At 41.7% G+C, this 15206-nt stretch overlaps 1 long non-coding RNA gene across 1 annotated transcript; it reads right to left on the reverse strand.

Moving 5' to 3' along the window:
- Positions 1-513: 513 nt before the first annotated feature.
- Positions 514-2270, reverse strand: LOC139726589 (uncharacterized). Its single transcript, XR_011710710.1, has 3 exons — positions 1882-2270; positions 1283-1436; positions 514-693 (listed from the first exon to the last, which is right to left on the reverse strand). It is a non-coding gene; the product is annotated as an uncharacterized lncRNA (long non-coding RNA).
- Positions 2271-15206: the final 12936 nt, after the last annotated feature.

Below are 15206 nucleotides of genomic sequence, written 5' to 3' on the forward strand. Positions count from 1 at the left end.
AATTTTTCCCTCTCCAGTTTTCCAGTGATACAAACAAAACATGGTACATTTCAGTGGCGGATCCAGAGGGGGGCGCAACCGGCGCACGCCCCCCCCCCCCTTTAATTTTCGTTAAAAACAAAGAAAATAAAAAGAAAAAAACTGAAATGAAACCCGGAAGTGGCACCAGAAATATTAGTCACGCCCCCCCTCCCCTTTTACAGAATTCCTGGATCCGCCCCTGCATTTGTTGCACATGATTTAAAGTTGCAGGATACATTTTAAAGAGAAAGGGAAAGTGCATTGTCGGAGTAACAGTGCAAAATCGCCTTAAAATCATGACAAAACCTTGCACATTGAAACTCTTCAGCTGTTTGATGGTATTTCAGAAAAAAAAAATGACTCACGGTGATTGCACGTAAATTTGAGTTTTTCGAGAGTAGCTGTGTTTGTAGTTGGTGGGAAAACAGAAATCAAATCATTGTAAGTTAACATCAAATGCATGTAAAGTTCATGGAAAATTGCACTGGTCCAACATAAATGAAAGAAACAAGTCAATATGTTAGTTTCTTCAAGTTCCACCTTCACGACTGCCTGCTGTAGTAGCTTTGTAGTAGCTTTTGTTTCCAGTAAGTCCCAGAGAGACAGCAATGTCATCCCACACCGATCTTGCAGTTACAGGTGTAAGTGTTGAGGTGAACTACATGACAAGGGCTAAACAAACACAAAAAAGAGAGCAAAAGGGAGAAAATAGGGGAAATATTAATTGTTACAAAAATGCATAAGGTTCCCTGTGAAGCAAATGTTTGTAGTTTAGGACGCTCCAACTTTCCGCCCATTTGCTTACAGTGTTTACAGCACTTGAACTACACACATTAGCAACTGACAACCACAGTTGAGTTATCGAGTTGAGTTTTTATGAAGTTCCTCGACCATGGAACTGACTGTGGAATTTTATTTTCTTGAAAAAGTAAAAGAACAATGTGGCATGTTTTTATTTTATACTTAGAGAACTTACGCCTGAATAATCCTTTCGACAGTGATCATAGATCTGAACGCCCTGAAAAAAAGAAGTATCCCTGGATGATAAATCTTTGAATAAAGTCTACTCAACAATGTTCTTTGAAGTATGTAAATCAAATTTGGGATTTTCGGGTACACCCCAAATATATAAATATGTTGCACTTGTCTGTAGAGAGAGAGGAAAAAAAAAGCAACAACAAGCATTTTTTTGTTTTTCTTTCTCTCTCTATTTTAGAGGTAAAGCAAACATTTTCCATTAGTGCATCAGCAGGGTACCTACTGCTGATAAAATTTTGGTTTCCTTTGCTTCTTGACTCCTCCTTATCTTCTTAGGTTTTGCTTTGACAGGTCCTGCTTCTCCTTCTCCTGCTCCTTATGTGTAGCATTTCAGCCTTTGACGCCTTGCTGGTAGAGTCTTTATCATCTTGTAATTCCTAGTAAATAGGAGAAAAAGAAAAAGAAAAAAAAAACCACACAAACATGATTACATATTGCATTGAATTAGAATGATGAAGAGGGATGCATTCCCCCTATGTCTTACAATGGATTCATTCTTTCAAAGAAATGATGTTTTCATTTATTTCTAGAAATTGCTTACAATGACTGTATTTGAAGTTCTATGAACAAACTATTCATCACTTTTAGGGTAGCATGAATGAAATTTTTATTTTCTTCAAAATACTGTAAAAGACCAATTAAATTACACTTTTTGAAATAATATCTTTCTTGCTCGCAACTTAATGTTGTTTTTTTTTTAATTGTCAAGCCACCATAAAAAGAAAAAGAAACTGATGTATTCACACATGCAGTCACATAAACATTTTGGAAAGTATGAAAAAGTGTTTATTTTATCTTCTAACATATACATGTATACTGTACCTCAGTCTCCAAAATTGGTTAGGTATCCTCTTGGCATGTTTGTCCTCAGAAAGTGCAGGTAAGAGAGGGATTCATGTACTTCTGCAGGACAACCAGTTGCCAGCTGCTCCTTTTCTGCTCTTCCTTTTCAACATTGAGACAAGCCTCCAGTATGAATTCCTTAGAGATTTCATTTTTATTCAGACCTGTTTAGGGTGACACAAAGGGACAACTATTTTCAGGCATTTATGATAATTACAGTAGACTCTAAATTTACCATTTGGGTAAAAAGGACAACATTTGGGAATGAATCTAGAGTTAACAAACACATATAGTGATAAACAAATTTATTCAACTATTCACCATTGTTGATCATTGGACAGGCCTGTACATAAGTGCTTCATAAATTCATATATCATAATCATAATTATTTCAGTCATTTACTAAGGTCTAAGGGCTCGAAAGCTTAACTAAATTACACTATGCATTACATATAGTCAGAGACTCCAACTCTCCCGTTTTCGACGGGAGATCTCCCGCCGAAAACCCACTTTTGCAAAATCTCCCGTTCTCCCGTTTGAGATTTAATTTCTCCCGCCCTGGCTCTTTGTCTCCCGTTGGAAAGGATTTCTTACATATTTCTATCGTATGTTGAAAAAATAAGCCTTTCAGATAGCACCAGAGAGCATCTAGAACCCTGGGAATTTCGCGCTTTGCACACATCAAGTTGGAGTCTCCCGTTTGCTAGGGGTTTCAGGCGGGAGAATCTCCAGATCAGAAGGTACTTTGGGTTGGAGTCTCTGTATAGTGTACGTTTAGTACAAGTATGTCAATATACATACATGTGTAACACATGACGCACACAGCATTGTTTCCTACAATCTGCAATTTTGGATAATTCATGATTGCCCTTGAATGATGTTTTACATTCTGCAATCAAACTGCAAGTACAGTTTGTACACCCTACAGATTGGGGCAGGGTCTTTGATGATTTCAGACTGAGAGTTCATTTTGATATACTTTGTTATGAAATTAAAGGGCAATTAAAGTTAACAGAGAGTATGACATGTACACCGGTACTGTACTGTATACTATATAGCCTTACCAAGTGCTGTGCACAGCACGTTTGTGACTTGCTGAGGCAGCAACGACAAGGCTGTGTTTATTATCGACACAGATTAACAAATGACGCACTGCCGGATAATCAAATACTTTGTAGCACTAGTCTGCAGACCTGAGCATGAACATGTTACAGCCTCATACAGTAACAACTTTCAGTTTGGAGTGCATGATCGATCATCACATAAATACTCGGACAAACATGGATAAAATGTTAATCACCTAGTAACCTACATGTAGAGAGGGTCACTTCAATGCATTGCATTTGTTTTGTGTGTGTGTGTGTGTTTCTAGACTACAATTTCTGTACAAATCTCCAAGAACAACTGATCAATCTAAGTTACCTCAGCTCCACTTAGGCCTTATTGTTACAAATCTAGAGTGCTATACTCCTGGCTTAGTTAGGTAATTTCCATGAGACTAGACACTACGTCTACTCTAAAAAAAAGTTTGGGAACAGTTTGTTTATTTTTTGTCTAGGATCTGGATTCATACTGCTTGTAACTATAGCAATGGATCTCAATTACAGTGTAGGTCTAACTCCAACGGTTAGAGTTCTAATTCCTCTAACGTTTGATACAATATAGGTCTAAGCCTACGGTTCTAGGGTTAGACTTGACCGAAAGATCGGTCTGTATCTGTCCGTCGGGGAATGTTCCGCGGAGACTGCGTCTGGCTTCACGGGTCCCCTCCGTATACAGACCGAAGTCAATGATTGCGGCTCCTGTGTGGAGCAGTCGCGCACAGATCGAACGTTACGATAAACCAAATTTCAGACAGCTTTTTTACATTCAAACAAGTATGACATGACATGACACATTATGCAGCAATATTTGGGATAAATTTCTCACATTGTGCAATCGAAATACTCACATAACCTCGGTTATAATGCAGAAATTTTATCGATATTGCAACATCGCCGTTCGCGAGACTGTCGGCTAGCGCCAGCCGTGTTGCCATCCGTTCATTGGACCGTTAAGGACGTGCGCAGCACGTGTGCGCGGTAGACTGAACGGAGATTATCAGCGTAGAGCTGTAGCAATCACTTCGTCTAACTAACGCAACGTCATTGGGGTCAACTTGATATGAAAACGATCATAAAATCCTACATATCACTGTATCATTCCCAAGGAATCGATTTTCATCAATCACTTCTTTCAACCACGGTCGCAATCACATGCTAACAGAATGTTAAAAGATAATTCTCAGCATGAAACCATCAGTCAGTCTCCGTACTTCGCCACACACACACACACACACCGCACACCAGCGCTAATACGTATACTACACGCGCGAAGCTTAGATCTGTGAACCAGTCGTTTTCTTTAAATACTCACCCGTGTGCATTTTTCTCTTTTCCTGTCAGGCATGCTGGGCCGCGGCCGGGGTGCCGGTGGCAACGCGGCGGCCGGTCTCGTTATGTCCATCTGTCAACGAGATGGCAACTCGGCTGTCTAATGTTACGATCAGTAGAGTGCATTTCTGTCTGTAGTACGTTTTTATATGTCATTTTAGTACATCTTCATGGCTGTCTCTTATGAAGTACATTTCTGATATCTGTCTCTTATGAAATAAAGTGCATTTCTATACTAGTATGTGTCATTGAGATGGCAACACGGCTGTCTCTTATTAAGAACATTTCTATCTGACATTGTAGATGGCAACACGGCTGTCTCTTATGGAATAAAGTGCATTTCTATCTGTCATTGTAGATGGCAACACGGCTGTCTCTTATGAAGTAAAGTGTATTTTCTATACTAGTATGTGTCATTCAGATGGCAACACGGCTGTCTCTTATGAAGTAAAGTGTATTTTCTATAGGTGTCATTCAGATGGCAACACGGCTGTCTTTTATAAAGTAAAGTGCATTTCTATCTGACATTGAGATGGCAACACGGCTGTCTCTTATGGAATAAAGTGCATTTCTATCTGTCATTCAGATGGCAACACGGCTGTCTCTGATAAAGTGAAGTGCATTTCTATACTCTGTCATCAGATGGCAACACGGCTGTCTCTTATTGAATAAAATGCATTTCTATCTGTCATTGTAGACGGCAACACGGCTGTCTCTTATGAAGTAAAGTGTATTTCTATCTGTCATTGAAATGGCAACACGGCTGTCTCTTATAAAGTAAAGTGTATTTCTATCTGTCATTGAGATGGCAACACGGCTGTCTCTTATAAAGTGAAGTGCATTTCTATACTCTGTCATTCAGATGGCAACACGGCTGTCTCTTATGAAGTAAAGTGCATTTCTATACTAGTATGGATTGTGTCATTCAGATGGCGGCAACACGGCTGTCTCCTATGGAATAAAGTGCATTTCTATCTGTCATTATAGATGGCAACACGGCTGTCTCTTATGAAGTAAAGTAAATTTTTATCTGTCATTGTAGATGGCAACACGGCTGTCTCTTATGAAGTAAAGTAAATTTCTATCTGTCATTGTAGATGGCAACACGGCTGTCTCTTATGAAGTAAAGTGCATTTCTATTTGTGTCATTGAGATGGCAACACTGCTGTCTCTCATGGAATGAAGTGCATTTAGTATCTGTCATTGAGATGCAACAGGGCTGCCTCTTTTGCCCAATATATTGCTACGTATTCAGTATCGAGAAGAACATAGCACAAAGGATGCTTAATTAAGCTGACTTTGTAATTAGATGATGCAGATATGACAAAGGATGTTTACGAATACGAGACTTTGTTTAATTAGATGATGAAGAGAGCACAAAGGATGTTTACGGATACGTGATGATGAACGCAGCACAAGAAAGATTTTTTCATATGAGTGATTGACCATTCGGTGACTCGCCTGGGGGCGCAATGGAGATTCAACTAATCAGAATGCCGGATTAGCTGACAGCTGTTGTGCCTTGAATACCAGGGGGGCGGGGCGGCTAGCTCGCGCTCCAGTGCCCCCGCACGCCCTCATCAGTCAATCCAAGCATGAATATACTCAGTATAAATTCCGGGACAAACCACTGTATCGGTCATATACCACTTCTCATCTTCGCGTTGGAATCATCCAGGAGACCAGGACCATCCAGAAGAGGACCAGGACCAGGATCACCAGAAGAGGATCAGGAGCAGGACCACCAGAAGAGGACCAGGAGGACCACCAGCAGAGGACCATTGTCGCAGCTCTTAACACTCCAGTGTCCCTTACGAAAAAGTCCTGTGGTACTTCTGTGGTAATTACCACAGGACGGTACCACAGGACAGTACCACAGGAAAGTACCACAGGACAGTACCACAGGAATTGTCCTGTGGTATTTTGGGACATACCACAGGACAGTACCACAGGAATTCCTGTGGTATTTTGGGACGTACCACAGGGCAGTACCACAGGAAAGTACCACAGGACCGGTACCACAGAACAGTACCACAGGACAGTACCACAGGAATTCCTGTGGTATTTTGGGACGTACCACAGGGCAGTACCACAGGAATTCCTGTGGTATTTTGGGACGTACCACAGGGCAGTACCACAGGACTAGTACCACAGAACAGTACCACAGGAACTGTCCTGTGGTATTTTGGGACAGTACCACAGGACAGTACCATCACAGGCCGATCATTACCACACAGCATTACCACAGGGCAGTACCACACAGAATTTCCATGGTACCACAGGAGAGTACCACACAGGATAGATCGAAAAAAAAATCTGGGAGAATTTTAGCCACATATCAAGGAATATTCCTGATAGGTGAGTGATGGATTTCAGGACAAACATGGCCCTACTTAATAACCTGTCCTACTCCTAACATATAACCTCAAACGAGAGTCTAATGGCCAAGTGCCAATCTAGTCCTATAATAGATCTATAGTCATATTCTATTCCTAGGTAGCCATCGACTGTATCAGTACATATAAAATGGCCGTCTATCCGTAAAGCATTAAGGCATGGTTACTAACTCGATTATGCTTTATTATCAAGATATGAAATTACACTTTCATAACAATATCTATGATATTGGGAATAACATAACATAATTAGACAATCTTTCATAAAGTTCAAAGTAAGTTCCATCATTAATACTTTGACTTTTTAAGCCATATATGTATTTTCTAAAATCTAGAGTGCTTTTTATGAATATTCATGAGCTATGTAAAAATTTGTACCACATGAGTACCACAGGAGTACCACAGGAGTACCACAGAAGTCCTTATGAAATTTCTCATGCTTTACATCAGCACTTTCACATTGTGTGGTACTGACAAGTACTACAGGGAGTACCCTACAAGCCTGTGGTACAGTACCACACAGTTCCTGTGGTAACATCATAAGAGACAGCCGTGTTGCCATCTACAATGACACAAATAGAAATGCTCTTCACTTTATAAGAGACAGCCGTGTTGCCATCTCAATGACAGATAGAAATTTACTTTACTTCATAAGAGACAGCCGTGTTGCCATCTATAATGACAGATAGAACTGCACTTTATTCCATAGGAGACAGCCGTGTTGCCGCCATCTGAATGACACAATCCATACTAGTATAGAAATGCACTTCACTTCATAAGAGACAGCCGTGTTGCCGTCTACAATGACAGATAGAAATGCATCTTATTCAATAAGAGACAGCCGTGTTGCCATCTACAATGACACAAATAGAAATGCTCTTCACTTTATAAGAGACAGCCGTGTTGCCATCTACAATGACAGATAGAAATTTACTTTACTTCATAAGAGACAGCCGTGTTGCCATCTGAATGACAGAGTATAGAAATGCACTTTACTTAATAAGAGACAGCCGTGTTGCCATCTCAATGACAGATAGAAATGCACTTTATTCCATAAGAGACAGCCGTGTTGCCATCTACAATGTCAGATAGTTAAGAGACAGCCGTGTTGCCATCTCAATGACACAGTATAGAAATTTACTTTACTTCATAAGAGACAGCCGTGTTGCCGCCATCTGAATGACACATACCAGTATAGAAAATACACTCTACTTCATAAGAGACAGCCGTGTTGCCATCTACAATGACAGATAGAAATGCACTTTATTCCATAAGAGACAGCCGTGTTGCCATCTCAATGACACAGTATAGAAATGCACTTCACTTAATAAGAGACAGCCGTGTTGCCATCTGAATGACACATGCTAGTATAGAAAATACACTTCACTTCATAAGAGACAGCCGTGTTGCCATCTACAGTGACAGATAGAAATTTACTTTACTTCATAAGAGACAGCCGTGTTGCCATCTGAATGACACATACTAGTATAGAAAATACACTTTACTTCATAAGATACAGCCGTGTTGCCATCTACAATGTCAGATAGAAATGCACTTCACTTTATAAGAGACAGCCGTGTTGCCATCTCAATGACAGATAGAAATGCACTTTACTTCATAAGAGACAGCCGTGTTGCCATCTACAATGACAGATAGAAATGCACTTTATTCCATAAGATACAGCCGTGTTGCCATCTACAATGTCAGATAGAAATGCACTTCACTTTATAAGAGACAGCCGTGTTGCCATCTCAATGACAGATAGAAATTTACTTTACTTCATAAGAGACAGCCATGTTGCCATCTACAATGACAGATAGAAATGCACTTTATTCCATAAGAGACAGCCGTGTTGCCATCTACAATGTCAGATAGAAATGTTCTTAATAAGAGACAGCCGTGTTGCCATCTCAATGACACATACTAGTATAGAAATGCACTTTATTTCATAAGGGACAGATATCAGAAATGTACTTCATAAGAGACAGCCATGAAGATGTACTAAAATGACATATAAAAACGTACTACAGACAGAAATGCACTCTACTGATCGTAACATTAGACAGCCGAGTTGCCATCTCGTTGACAGATGGACATAACGAGACCGGCCGCCGCGTTGCCACCGGTACCCCGGCCGCGGCCCAGCATGCCTGACAGGAAAAGAGAAAAATGCACACGGGTGAGTATTTAAAGAAAACGACTGGTTCACAGATCTAAGCTTCGCGCGTGTAGTATACGTATTAGCGCTGGTGTGCGGTGTGTGTGTGTGTGTGTGGCGAAGTACGGAGACTGACTGATGGTTTCATGCTGAGAATTATCTTTTAACATTCTGTTAGCATGTGATTGCGACCGTGGTTGAAAGAAGTGATTGATGAAAATCGATTCCTTGGGAATGATACAGTGATATGTAGGATTTTATGATCGTTTTCATATCAAGTTGACCCCAATGACGTTGCGTTAGTTAGACGAAGTGATTGCTACAGCTCTACGCTGATAATCTCCGTTCAGTCTACCGCGCACACGTGCTGCGCACGTCCTTAACGGTCCAATGAACGGATGGCAACACGGCTGGCGCTAGCCGACAGTTTCGCGAGCAGTAAGTCGCCATTTTGAATCTGTAACAATTGCTAAGCCAATCACATGCGAGGTACGTGTTTTAGTAAAACAAACACGTAGAAACTACCTCGCATGTGATTGGCTAATAGATTCATAGTGTATGTTTCTGCAGTTTGAATGTGACGACGCGACAGGCTGTGTTTTACGTTGAAAATTCTCCTAAAATGTTGGATTATTCATTAATCTGGTGAGTGTAACGTATTCTTGAAAAAATAATTTCACCATACAAGCTTAAATTTGCCGACCTAGGGCCGTGAATTAGACGCAATCGAGAAGGGTGAGGTACCTCACCCAATTTTCCATAGAGACAGTGGTTAAGAACATCCACACAGCAATGGGTACTGCAACCTTCCGTCTGTCTACGGAGCTGAGGACAGCGTTAATGGCAAAATATAAAAGAGTCCTCCGGACAGACGGATCTTTCTGTCTAGGGTTAGACCACAGCCAAGGACAGGAAAGGCTAGCACAGCTACTGACAATCTAGATCCAGTAGGTGCCTAGGCCTAAGTAATAATCGACACTGTATTTCTGTAGCCATCACTAGCTTAACCAGAGTAGACCAACCGTATGATTTGGAAATCCATGAGCACATTTTGGAAAAAAAAAATGTAGACCCATCTAACGTTAGTACCCTTACGTTAGATCACCGTAAGGGACTAACATTACTATCGTTTAATGTTGTAGAACGGGTCTAAAACTAAGAAGAAGCCTGCTGACTGCGAGTAGTGCTAACGTTAGTGCATGCTACGACTGCTAGCGCTAGACTAATTAACTGTTAGATCTAGTGCTTAGGGTCTAGACAGACTAGTTTAGGTAATCTATATAAGACTTTAATAATAAAATGTAGATTTCTAGAGATCTTATCACTAATAATATCAGTTACATCTTGATGGGCTAGACTTTCAATTATCAATATCCTTTCCTATCAACGTGTAAAAAATATCTGGATCTGTTTCTGTTTCTGTTCCGGTTCCGTCGGTATAGAGGTCTACTCAGAATTAACTGTACTCCACCAACGTTTTGTAACTGTGTGTTAGTATGGTCGTATGTGCAGGGCAGGAAGAATGTTTCACATTTGAAGCCTCTAGACTAGACTAGATCTCTAACTGTTGGTTACTCTTTTTCAACGTTATGTCGTTAGACAGAAACCACGTCTAACGTTAGGCCCTAACGTTATGTGTTTACTGTTACTGTTACTAGTGTTAGTGTTCACGTCCACGTCAGTCGATCCAGTAGCAGTGCAATAGTACTAAGCCATTATGGTCTAGACTTACAAGAGCCTGTCCAGACCAGGGGCCTAGCCCTAGTAACTTAGTTTATACAACGTGTACTATAGACTATGTCGATTTAATTTATAAAATTCGACTGGAACACGTATGTACATAGATCTAGGGCAGACTAGGCCTAGAACCACTTCTAGGCCCACACACGTATTTAGGCCTAGCTAGATATGGGTCTAGTTTATAGCATACTCAGTAGGGCCTAGGCTTAGTATAATTCAAACATTAGACTAAAACACTTAACAAGTTAGTCCAAGGCTATGCATATGATACAGTACCGGTCCGGTGGTACGCAAACAGAATTTTAACCAACCCACAGACTGTGTAATCTGCCCTCGTTCAAACTCTATACATGGGACTACGTATGGACAAAACGGCTGCAATGGACGCGAGAAGCCCATATTCATGGTAGAATTACTCACGATTGCACTCTTAGTCGTTGTAAAACTCCCTCCCCATCTCATCTTCGTCATCATGTTAAGATAGATCAGTAAGCAATTGTGGAATAAAGGAAGCATATCCAGCCAAATCTTGATTTGTACTTCTTCTACCACCTTGCTTCACTGAAAGTTTTCGATCATCGTCGCAAGCAATTGTCGCAGAATTTTGAACATGTTCAAAGTTCTGCGATGGGGCTGCGATCCCTGCGATATCCCCAAATCGCCGGTTGTCGTATCGCAGACATCCTCACACTGTGCGATTTCTCGTCGTGCGACATCGCAAAGGGTAAATCGCAGTAAAAATCGCACAGTGTGAGTCCGCCCTTAAGCGCACTGCTGTCCGCTGGGTAACGACATGGCGTCCAATTCATGAGTTGGCCAGACTCTCTTAATATACGGCACTGACTTTACCTAGCTAGTTGCATGTATCGCGGCCTTTACACCTACTGCTGTGTTTTTACTTTTGACTCTGATCTGCTACGTGGACCACAGTGATCCCAAAATCAAGACTTCATTTCAAGTTGAGAAACCGTAATTTGATTATTTTTCTGTGTTTTTATACAAAATCATTTTCGGAAATAGACAAAGTCTAGACCTACTACTAGATCTACCGACATCTCAGATCGGCCTAACAACAGTCAGGCCTAACTCGATCTAACGTAAGCGTATAATGGGTATAGACCCTGCGGAGGTTGTGATTCCTGTGACTGTGTGGTCGAATCATGACGAGTGTTTGAAAGCAGTACACAGGGTGGTTTACAATTCTCTGCCTGATTGTTACATTTATTTTTGGGCCTTCCTGAGTTAGCGGTCACTAATTTAGTACTGTGATTGTGGACAAGGTGTTGTATAAAACGAATAATTTATGATTTTGTTCGTGCATTGGGGCACGTAATACCGCACTCGGCGCGAGATTCGCCACTGGTCTATTCAACGCGGCGCTACGCGCCTTGTTGAATAGACCAGTGGCTTATCTCGCGCCTCGTGCGATATTCGTGCCCTATGCACTCACAACTCATAAATTATTCGTATATAATGTACTAGTACTTGTACCTACCATCGACCATTTGCAAACAAACGCTATTGACTCGAACAGTTGAGTTGGTCTTGACCCTAACAAAAAAGTCCTGTGGTACTCTCTGTGGTACTTGTCGGTACCACACAATGTACCACACACTTGTAATGTTACCACAGGAACTGTGTGGTACTGTACCACAGGCTTGTAGGGTACTCCCTGTAGTACTTGTCAGTACCACACAATGTACCACATAAATAAATGTTACCACAGGAACTGTGTGGTACTGTTTTACAGGCTCATGTGGTACTCCCTGTGGTACTGGTTGGTACCACACAATGTACCACACAAATATATGTTAACACAGGAACTGTGTGGTACTGTGTCACAGGCTCGTGTGGTACTCTGGGATGTACCACAGGGCAGTACCACAGGACATTACCACAGGAAAGTTCCACAGGACAGTACCACAAGACAGTATACACACAAATTGTCCTGTGGTATTTTGGGACGTATACCACACAACAGTAGGCCTACCACAGGACAGTACCACATGAATTGTCCTGTTGTATTTTGGGACGTACCACAGGAGAGTACAACAGGAAAGTACCACAGGATAGTACCACAGGACAGTACCACACGACTTGTTCTGTGGTATTTTAGGACGTACCACAGGACAGTACCACAGGGCAGTTCCACAGGACAGTACCATAGGAAAGTACCACAGGATAGTACCACAGGACAGTACCACAGGAATTGTCCTGTGGTATTTTGGGACGTACCACAGGACAGTACCACAGGATAGTACCACAGGACAGTACCTCACGACTTGTCCTGTGGTATTTTGGGACGTACCACAGGACAGTACCACAGGGCAGTACCACAGGACAGTACCACAGGAAAGTACCACAGGATAGTACCACAGGACAGTACCACACGACTTGTCCTGTGGTATTTTGGGACGTACCACAGGGCAGTACCACAGGACAGTACCACAGGAAAGTGCCACAGGATAGTACCACAGGACGAGTCGTGTGGTACTGTCCTGTGGTATTTTGGGACGTACCACAGGACAGTACCACAGGGCAGTACCACATGACAGTACCACAGGACAGTACCACAGGAAAGTACCACAGGATAGTACATGACAGTACCACACGACTTGTCCTGTGGTATTTTGGGACGTACCACAGGAAGTACCACAGGAAAGTACCACAGGACAGTACCACACGACTTGTCCTGTGGTATTTTGGGACATACCACAGGACAGTTCCACAGGAAAGTACCACAGGATATTACCACAGGACAGTACCTCACGACTTGTCCTGTGGTATTTTGGGACATACCACAGGACAGTACCACAGGGCAGTACCACAGGACAATACCACAGGGCAGTACCACAGGACAGTACCACAGGGAAGTACCGCAGGATAGTACCACAGGACAGTACCACACGACTTGTCCTGTGGTATTTTGGGACGTACCACAGGGCAGTACCACAGGACAGTACCACAGGAGAGTACCACAGGACAGTACCACACGACAGTACCACACGACTTGTCCTGTGGTATTTTGGGACGTACCACAGGACAGTACCACAGGATAGTACCACAGGACAGTACCACACGACTTGTCCTGTGGTATTTTGGGACGTACCACAGGACAGTACCACAGGACAGTACCACAGGGCAGTACCACAGGACAATACCACAGGAAAGTACCACAGGACAGTACCACATGACTTGTCCTGTGCAGTATTTTGGGACGCCACAGGACAGTACCACACGAATTGTCCTGTGGAATTTTGGGACGTACCACAGGACAGTACGTAGACAGGAATTCCTGTGGTAATTTTCGATGTATACCACAGGAGAGTACCACAGGAACTGTCCAAAATCCCACAGGAAAATCATAATATGGTGCTATTCCACACAGAAGTACCACACAGCAAATTAAATTCGTAAGTACCACAGAAAAATGCTACAGGATATTCTTTTTTTTTTCTTAACATTTCATACCAGAGGACTATCACATCAGGAGAATATCACACAGCAGTACCACACAGGAGTACCACACAGGAAAATCGTAAGGCAGAATCAACTGAAATTTATAACAAAAATACAAACAAAAAAACACATATTAATATTCCTCAATTAATTGATAGATGAGTTATGCTGTGAATTATGACAATTGATTTGCCATTACTTATCCCGTCCTATACTCCAACAGTATTACCTATTTAGTGAAAGTGCTGATGTAAAGCATGAGAAATTTCATAAGGACTTCTGTGGTACTCCTGTGGTACTCCTGTGGTACTCCTGTGGTACAAATATTTACATAGCTCATGAATATTCATAAAAAGCACTCTAGATTTTAGAAAATACATATATGACTTAAAAAGTCAAAGTATTAATGATGGAACTTACTTTGAACTTTATGAAAGATTGTCTAATTATGTTATGTTATTCCCAATATCATAGATATTGTTATGAAAGTGTAATTTCATATCTTGATAGTAAAGTATAATCGAGTTAGTAACCATGCCTTAATGCTTTACGGATAGACGGCCATATATATATGTACTGATAGGGTCGATGGCTACCTAGGAATAGAATATGACTATATAGATCTATTATAGGACTAGATTGGCACTTGGCCATTAGACTCTCGTTTGAGGTTATATGTTAGGAGTAGGACAGGTTATTAAGTAGGGCCATGTTTGTCCTGAAATCCATCACTCACCTACCAGGAATATTCCTTGAAATGTGGCTAAAAGTCTCCCAGATTTTTTTTTCGATCTATCCTGTGTGGTACTCTCCTGTGGTACCATGGAAATGCTGTGTGGTACTGCCCTGTGGTACTGTCCTGTGGTACTGTCCCAAAATACCACAGGACAGTTCCTGTGGTACTGTTCTGTGGTACTAGTCCTGTGGTACTGCCCTGTGGTACGTCCCAAAATACCACAGGAATTCCTGTGGTACTGCCCTGTGGTACGTCCCAAAATACCACAGGAATTCCTGTGGTACTGTCCTGTGGTACTGTTCTGTGGTACCGGTCCTGTGGTACTGCCCTGTGGTACGTCCCAAAATACCACAGGAATTCCTGTGGTACTGTCCTGTGGTATGT

The sequence above is a fragment of the Diadema antillarum genome, unplaced genomic scaffold, assembly GCF_040938485.1.
Source record: "Diadema antillarum isolate AM-2024a unplaced genomic scaffold, OU_Dant_1.0 seq00000091_RagTag, whole genome shotgun sequence".
Taxonomy (NCBI): Eukaryota; Metazoa; Echinodermata; class Echinoidea; order Diadematoida; family Diadematidae; genus Diadema; species Diadema antillarum.